Source organism: Triticum aestivum, chromosome 4D (assembly GCF_018294505.1).
Source record: "Triticum aestivum cultivar Chinese Spring chromosome 4D, IWGSC CS RefSeq v2.1, whole genome shotgun sequence".
NCBI classification, from domain to species: Eukaryota; Viridiplantae; Streptophyta; class Magnoliopsida; order Poales; family Poaceae; genus Triticum; species Triticum aestivum.
In genome coordinates, this window is record NC_057805.1 from 227977062 (window position 1) to 227986566 (window position 9505).

Here is a 9505-nt window from a genome sequence, read left to right on the forward strand (position 1 = left end):
CCGGGCGGCGGCGCGGGGGAGATGGACCGGGAGGGCCCCGCCTGGGCCCCGGCGGGGCGCGGGAGGCGACGCGGTGGGAGGCGACGGCGCGACAAGTGGCGGCGCGGGATTGGCTGCAGGTGGCGACGGCTTTCGTCCGGCGGCAGCGGACGCGTCCGGCGCGCGGAGGGGCGATTTGCTAGGGTTTGGGCCCGGATTTCGGAGGAGAGGTGTTTTATAGGTAGAGGGAGCTAGGAGACTCCAAATGGAGTGCGGTTTTCGCCCACACGATCGTGATCAAACGACCTAGAGCAAGGAAGGGACTTAGAGGGATTTTGGGCTGTTTGGAGGGGGGTTTTGCTGCAACACACAAAAGGACTTTGCGGCTACCCGGTTAACCGTTGGAGCATCAAACGACCTCCAAATGGAACGAAACTTGACAGGTGGTGTACCAAGGCCACTTGACAAACCTCGGTCCATTCCGAGAACGTTTAAGACCCGCTCACGAAAAGAAACAAGAAGGGTGCGCCGGTGCACGTGGGAGTGTCGGATTGCAAAACGGACAACGGGGAAAATGCTCGGATGCATGAGACGAACACGTATGCAAATGAGATGCACATGATGACATGATATGAGATGCATGACATGAAAAAAATGCAAAACGAAAGACAAAGCCCGACCACGGAGGGAATATCATAACACATAGCCAAAAATGGCAAGCGTTTGAGTTACAAATATGGAAGTTACATCTGGGGTTTTACAACACTCCACCACTACGAAAGGATCTCGTCCCGAGATCTAGGACTGAAAGAACTCCGGATATTCGGAACGGAGGTGGTCCTCGCGTTCCCAGGTGGCTTCTCGGTCGGAATGGTGCGACCACTTCACTTTCCGAAATTTGATTGACTTGTTGCGAGTCTTGCGCTCAGTTTCTTCAAGAATAGCAACGGGGTGCTCATGATAAGACAGATCTTCTTGGAGGTCAATCTCTTCGAATTTGATGGTGCGCTCAGGAGTCTTGAAGCACTTGCGAAGCTGTGACACGTGGAACACATCGTGCACATTTGCAAAGTTGGAGGGAAGCTCAAGTTGATAGGCGAGGTCGCCTCTTTTGCCAATGATCTTGAAAGGACCCACGTATCTAGGGGCAAGCTTCCCTTTGATACCGAAGCGGCGAGTGCCTTTCACTTGAGAGACGCGGAGGTAGACATGGTCTCCGATCTTGAAAGCCAAGTCACGGTGCTTACTATCATAGTAACTCTTCTGGCGCGATTGCGCGGCTTTGAGATTTTCACGGATGACTTTACACATTTCTTCAGCCTCTGTGATTAAGTCATTGCCAAGAAGTTGGCGTTCACCAGTCTCTGGCCAATTGAGAGGAGCACTTTCTGCCATAGAGAATCTCGAATGGGGCCTTGCCCGAACTTGCTTGGAAGCTGTTGTTGTAGGAGAATTCGTCATATGGAAGACAATCTTCCCATTTCATGCCAAAGGAAATGACACAAGCCCTGAGCATATCTTCAAGGACTTGATTGACTCGCTCGACTTGGCCACTAGTTTGAGGATGGAAAGCTATGCTGAAGCGAATGTTGGTGCCCATGGCCTTCTGGAAGGAGTCCCAGAATTTAGAAGTGAAGATGCTTTCACGATCTGAAGAAATCAATTGTGGAATGCCGTGCAAGGAGACAATCCTGGAGGTGTATAGCTCTGCCAACTGAGCTGCTGTGATAGATTCTTTGATTGGAAGGAAATGAGCCACTTTTGTAAGCTTGTCGATGACAACGAAGATAGCATCATTTCCACGCTTGGACTTGGGAAATCCAGTCACGAAGTCCATTTCGATATGATCAAACTTCCATTCTGGGTTAGCAAGAGGTTGGAGGAGACCAGCTGGTCGTTGGTGTTCTGCTTTCACCCTTTGACAGACATCACATTCGTTCACGAATTGAGCGATTTCTCGCTTCATTCGAGTCCACCAATACGACTGCTTGAGGTCATGGTACATCTTCGTACTTCCAGGATGAATGGAAAGAAGAGAATCGTGTTCCTCGTTCATAATGACTTTCCTTATATCACCTTTAGGAACCACAATCCGGTCCTCGAAGAATAAAGTGTCTCTGTCATCAATGCGATAGCACTTGTATTTGGAAAGGCCCTTGTCGATACCATGTTTCACCTTCTTCACCATGGTATCCAGGAGTTGTGCCTCACGAATTTGATCTTCCAAAGTAGGAGAGACTATGAGGTTGGCAAGAAAGCCTTGAGGAATAACTTGGAGATTCAGATTGCGGAAAGCTTCACAAAGATCCGGTTGAAATGGCTTGAGAATTAAGCTGTTGCAATAAGCCTTCCTGCTCAAAGCATCTGCAATGACATTGGCTTTCCTGGAGTATATTCAATACTCGGATTGTACTCTTGAATCATTTCGACCCATCGAGTCTGCCTGAGGTTGAGGTTGGGCTGAGGGAAAATGTACTTGAGACTCTTGTGATCGGTGAATATGTCCACTTTTCTTCCCAACAAGAGATGTCTCCACGTTATTAATGCATGGACAAGTACCGCCAACTCAAGATCGTGAGTGGGGTAGTTCTTTTCGTTGGGCTTCTACTGACGAGAGGTATAGGCCACAACTTTCTTCTCTTGCATTAACACAGCACCGAGACCTTGAAGAGAAGCATCACAGAAAACATCAAATGGCTTGGATTCGTCGGGAGGAGTTAAGACAGGAGCTGTGACGAGTTTCTCTTTGAGAGTGTTGAAAGCAACGTCACACTCAGGAGACCAGACATACTTCACATGCTTCTGGAGGAGGTTGGAAAGAGGCTTTGCAATCTTAGAGAAATTCTCAACGAATCTTCGGCAATAGCTTGCAAGACCAAGAAAACTTCGGAGCTGCTTGACATTTTAAGCAGGTTCCCAATTCACAATTGCAGACACCTTCTCGGGATTAACAGCGATGCCCTTGGCAGAGATGATATGACCAAGGTAAAGAACTTCATCAAGCCAAAACTCACATTTTGAAAACTTCGCATAAAATTGATACTCTCTGAGCTTGTCGAGCACCAATCGCAAATGTTTGGCATGATCCTTCTTATTCTTGGAGAAAACCAAGATATTATCGAGATACACCAGGACGAATTCATTGGTATAGGGGTTGAAGATGAAATTCATCATCCGAGAGAATGTTGGAGGAGCATTGACAAGGCCAAAAGACATGACAGTATATTCATAAGAACCAAAGCTTGTTCTGAATGCTGTCTTCTTCACAAATGCGAATCTGATGATAACCCATACGAAGGTCAAGGTTGGAGAACACCTTTGCACCTTTAAGTTGCTCGAATAGCTCATTGATGTTGGGAAGTGGATACTTGTTCTTGATTGTCTTCTTGTTCAATGGACGGTAGTCGACACAAAGTCGGTCCGTGCCATCCTTCTTCTGGACAAAAAGAACACCACAACCCCATGGAGATGAACTCGGTCTGATCAAACCCAGACGCTCTTGTTCATCGAGCTGTTTCTTCAATTCCTTCAGCTCCTTGGGTCCAAGCTTGTAAGGACGCTTGCAAACGGGTTCCGTGCCAGGCTCAAGATCGATAACGAACTCAACTGGCCGGTGAGGAGGCATACCCAGAAGCTCTTCTAGAAAGACATCTTGGTACTCACAAACGACTGGAATTTGAGAAATAGCATCCAACTCGCCCTTCTCATTGAGAGAAAACAACCGAATGGTTTCATCACGAGCGGCATAGATGATAACATCCTCAGAAGAGTGTGTCAATTGAATCTCCCTGGCAGCACAATCAAGTTGAGCCTTGTGCTTAGAAAGCCAGTCCATCCCGAGAATAAGATCAATATCCGAGTCACCAAGGACAATTGGAGAAGAGAGAAATTTATAGTTTCCCATCTTGATGGAAACATCGGGAGCAACCAAACTAGAAGTCATAAGCTTTCCCGGAGAAACAACTTGCATAACTTTCGATAAAATCTCTGTGTCAACATTCTGCTTTGATGCAAATGGGTATGACATGAAAGAATGCGATGCACCAGTGTCAAAAAGAACTTTTGCAGGAAAATCATTAACTCAGAGATTACCCATTATCACATCAGTAGATTCCTCCACTTGAGATGCGTTCATCATGTTGACCTTTGCAAACTTGGGAGTATTCTTGACCACTGCATTGCTGGAAGATCTCACAGGAGGAGTAGGCGGAAGACGCCTTTGGTTGAAGCATTTGTTAGCATAGTGACCTTTCTGCTGACACTTGTTGCAAGTCACCTCTGAGAGTGGACGATGGTAAGGAGCATTCGACTTTGGAGCTTGATTCTGAGACTTGTTCTAATAGCCAGGGTTGGGTGGGTGGGAATATCCATGGCCACCTTTGGTCTTCTGCTGGTAAGGCTGACGAAACGGAGGAGGAGGAGGCAACTAGAACTTCTGTTGCTTAGCAGCCACTAGTGAGGAAGAAGAAGACTGAACTGCGTCCCTGACTCTCTTCTTAGAATCCTCACACTTGAGCTGAGCAGCCTCTTGCTTCAGAGCCATGTTGTAGAAATCATCATACTTGGTCGGCTCAAAAAGCACGAGAGGTAATTGCAGATCTTCTCTGAGGCCACCTCTGAATTGATAGATCATGCTCTTTTCATCAGGAACGTCTTGCTTAGCGAAGCGAGCGAGTTTCTGAAACTGAGTATTGTATTGATACACGGACATGCTGCCTTGCTTGAGATTGCGGAACTCCTCACTCTTACTCCCAACAACACTTTGTGGAATGTGGTGAGCTTTGAAATCTCGACGGAACTCATCCCAGGTAATCACACGACCTCCTCTGGAATCTTTGTATTGTTGATACCACTCGGGAGCTTGATCCTTGAGTTGAAAAGAAGCAAACTTGACAACGTCCTCAGGCCTGACATTGCTACATTCAAAATGCTTGTTGATGTCCATGAGCCAATCATCGGCATCTGTGGCCTCGGCACAGTAGTTGAAAGACTTGGGCTGATTAGCGAGAAACTGGTTGAGGGTAGCGAAGTGAGGCTGATTGTTGCCTTGGCCTTGATTTCCTTGATTGCCTTGCCCCTGGGTACGTTCTTGCAAGAGTTGCAAAATCATCTAAGCATTGGCTTTGGTGGCTGCCATGATAGCTTGCCATGCCTCCGGAGGCGGAGGTGGTGGCAGAGGGTTCGCCTGACTCCCTTCATTGCGTTCTGGATTCTGACGCGTTGGCGGAGCCATCCTGAAGAGGGTGACATCCGTTAGCATCTTGATAGAAAAATAGACAAGTTGAATCAACGGATATAAATTGCAACATATAGTCTTCACAATAAACATTCGAACGAGGATGAACGAATGAATTCAACAGTAAATCATCACACTTCCATTAAGTTGAGAAGCGACTTAGAAAAAGGTATGGAATCAACATTTGACTTCGAAGCAACCCGAATACCACAATTCAAAACAAAACAAAGTATTGGCTTGCAGAATAAGCCGGAACAAACATATGATAGAGATTTCGTCCGAAGTTTTCATGGTGGGGCCCACACGGGCTCGATCGTATAGCACCATCATGTACAAGGCAGTGCACATGACATACGAAGCGTCCCCGAGTCGGCATAGCCAAGGACTCTTTAAGACACTACGAGACCACTGTAAAACCAACCGTGGAAAGGCGAACCACTAGACGTCGAACCCCAATCTCATATCATGCGCCTGTCGGAAAGATATCCTAGGAGCTACTTGAATTCCCACTTATAAACTTCCGAAACTTTCTGGTTATGCAATCTGGTGTAGGGGATACATGGGACACAAAATATATCACCCAAACTAGCAATCCCTAGATCCAGCTGTATCCATCCGTCAACACATAACCAAGAAACCTTCGGAAATCGTGTACCTCAACCTTCGAAAAGCATCCGTTATACGAGTTATGGCAATACTCCCGAACTCCCGCCCCAGTACTGGGTGGCGTCGAGGTGATCTCACCAACAACTGCATAAAAGAGATTTTCGATGTCGGCAAAACTCAGGAACTACAACGATAAAAATTGTGATGACAACACCTCGGAGCTCAACTCCCCGGGACACTGCCACAACCCCTAAATGTCAGGAGGCACCAAGAACAATGTTCTCGTCACAAAACCATCGGAACGATTCTAAGATACCCGCGTGATCCTAAATTTTTTTTAGTGAAATTTGAGGAGAGAAGAGTCAAAACTTCTACGTCAGGAGGCCTCACCAGAGCGACGAAGGGACTGAGGAGTAAAAAGAATCCTACTCTCCGATATATATAATCCTAAGACTCAAAACATTTTTGTTCTAGACTCAACAACGCAAGCGATTCGATCAAGCAGGGAGCTCCAAAGTCGGGGATGGCTCTGATTACCAACTTGTAACGCCCACGATGTGGCTATATCTCCCGCGTGTCGAGGCATGACTTAGAGGCATAACCGCATTGTGGTTTTGTCGCAAGAAGGGTCATCTTCACACAATCCCATGTAATGAACAAGAATGGGATAACGAGAGTTGCCTTACAATCGCCACTTCACACAATACATAAATAAAATTCACACATCATGCAAAATCCACACATAGACCAACTACGGTCAAATCCAAATGAAAATAAGATAACACCAAATGCTAGATCCCCCATCGTCCCAACTGGGCTCCACTACTGATCATCAGGAAACGAAACATAGTAACGACCACATTCCTCGTCGAACTCCCACTTGACATCGTCAACACCTGCAACTGTTTTCGTAGAATCTGTGAGTCACGAGGACTCAGCAATCTCACACCCGCGAGATCAAGACTATTTAAGCTTATAGGAAAGGGTGGTGTAATGAGGTGGAGCTGCAGCAGGCACTAAGCATATATGGTGGCTAACGTACGCAAAAGAGAGCGAGAAGAGAAACAACGCAACGGTCGCTAAGCTAGAAATGATCAAGAAGTGATCCTGAAACTACTTACGTTCATACATAACTCAAACCGTGTTCACTTCCCGGACTCCGCCGAGAAGAGACCATCACGGCTACACACACAGTTGATGTATTTTATTAAGTCAAGTGACAAGTTCTCTACAACCGGACATTAATAAATTCCCATCTGCCTCATAACCGCGGGCACGGCTTTCGAAAGATAATACCCAGCAGGGGTGTCCCAACTTAGCCCATCATAAGCTCTCACGGTCAACGAAGGATAAACCTTCTCCCGAGAAGACCCGATCAGTCTCGGAATCCCGGTTTACAAGACGTTTCGACAATGGTAAAACAAGACCAACAAAGCCGCCTGATGTGCTGACAAATCCCGATAGGAGCTGCAGATATCTCGTTCTCAGGGCACAACGGATGAGACATCCTACGAGTAAAACCAGGCCTCAAGTTTCCCCGAGGTGGCCCCGCAATCTACTCGTTTCGGACGAACACTCGAAGGAGCACTAGCCCGGGGGGGTTAAAATAAAGATGACCCTAAGGCTCGCGAAAACCCAAGGGAAAAGGCTTAGGTGGCAAATGGTAAAACCAAGGTTGGGCCTTGCTGGAGGAGTTTTATTCAAGGCGAACTGTCAAGGGGGTCCAATAAATCACCCAACCGCGTAAGGAACGCAAACTCAAGGAACATAATACCGGTATGACGGAAACTAGGGCGGCAAGAGTGGAACAAAACACCAGGTATAAGGCCGAGCCTTCCACCCTTTACCAAAATATATAGATGCATTAATTAAATAAGAGATATTGTGATATTCCAAAAATATCCATGTTCCAACATGGAACCAACTTCAACTTCACCTGCAACTAGCAACGCTATAAGAAGGGCTGCGCAAAAGCGGTAACTTAGCCAAACAACAGTTTGCTAGGAAAGGATGGTTAGAGGCTTGACATGGCAATATGGGAGGCATGATATAGCAAGTGGTAGGTAGCGCAGCATGGCAATAGAACGAACAACTAGCACAGCGAAGATAGATGTGATTTCGAGGGTATGGTCATCTTGCATGCAAGGTTCTCAGAGTTGTCGAAAGCTTGATCCTCGTAAGCGTACTCAACAGGTTCCTTGTTCACGAACTCGTCTCCCAGCTCTACCCAAAACAAGAACACAAGCAACGGAACCACAATCACTCACGGGAAATGCACAAGCAACATGATGCAAAACATGCATGATATGCGGGATATGATATGCGATGCATATGCGTGCTCCGGAAGAAAAAAAATGATGAACAAGGCAGTAACTTGGCAAATCCAGTATGCCACTGGAAAGATGAGATGATTTCGGTCGAAATCGATATAAAGATCACCGGAAACAGATGCACGGTTTGCAAATGGCAAGCAAAACAAGAATGACACGATTATGCGATTAACAGCATGATAGCACTTAGAATACAACAAGAAACTATGCTACAGCACTCCAACATAGCAACAAAGCATATGGCAGTAATATACAGAAGATGCTTGAGAAAAGATGAACAATGAGCTACGGCTAGATCACAACATAACAGGTTCAAACAAGCATGGCAAAAGTGCAAAAGATATCAGGTTCACAGACTTGGTGAAATTACTGGACATGGCAGAAACAGCATCAGGTAGCAATGTTCAGAGCAAGCAATCAACATGCTACATGAACTTAACATAACAAATCAAGGCATGCCATGAATCTACTAAATTCATAGAACAAAAGTCCCTTACTGACCATGAGCCAAAAAGGATCGGAAGATATGGTGCAGCCATGTAAACATAGCAAGTTTCGTTAACAGGTTTCGGACTTCGCAGAAAACAGAGCATGGCAGAAACAGACATTATGAGGGCATCTTGGTGAGCTTGATTCACTCATCACAAGGAAATGCATGACAAAAGAATCATACCTACAGCAATATGGCATGTTTATGAAGCTATCCATGGCAAGATCAAATACATAGCATCTATGAAACACCTACAACAACCTTGGCAAAATTGAATATCATGTTAACAATCTGCTAGAAATATTTTATAGCAAAAGTAGAGCAAGATTGAGTCATGCTACGGCACTCCATAATTGCAAACAGTGGCATGGATAGATAGAGCACAACTATATCTACAAAAGATCCTTAGTGAACACCACCAAAAGGAGCATCGATCTCTCTGTAGACACATGGATACATAGCAACAAAATAACAGCAGTAACCGACTTAGTGAAAATCCGAGTCCCTGAAAACAGAAACATCACGAAGCCTATTTTGCATGCTTGTGCTAGTAACCACATAGATCACAAAAATACATGGCATACACCTCTGTAAATATGGCGCATAGCATACATCAGAACACATGTAGAGCTCATGCCCATAAGATGCACACATCAATATCAACAAAAATAACAAATCTTCAAGTTCTGATAAGTAACAGCAGTTAACAGCATATAGCACTCTTGCACCAGAGATTTGGGCATCAATATGGACTCAAATAAACATGGCATAATGGAACAAAATGAAGAGCATCTCGATACAAACATTTTGATATATTGCACTCATGAAACGGAGCAGTATGCACGGAGTTATGACATGTCAAAG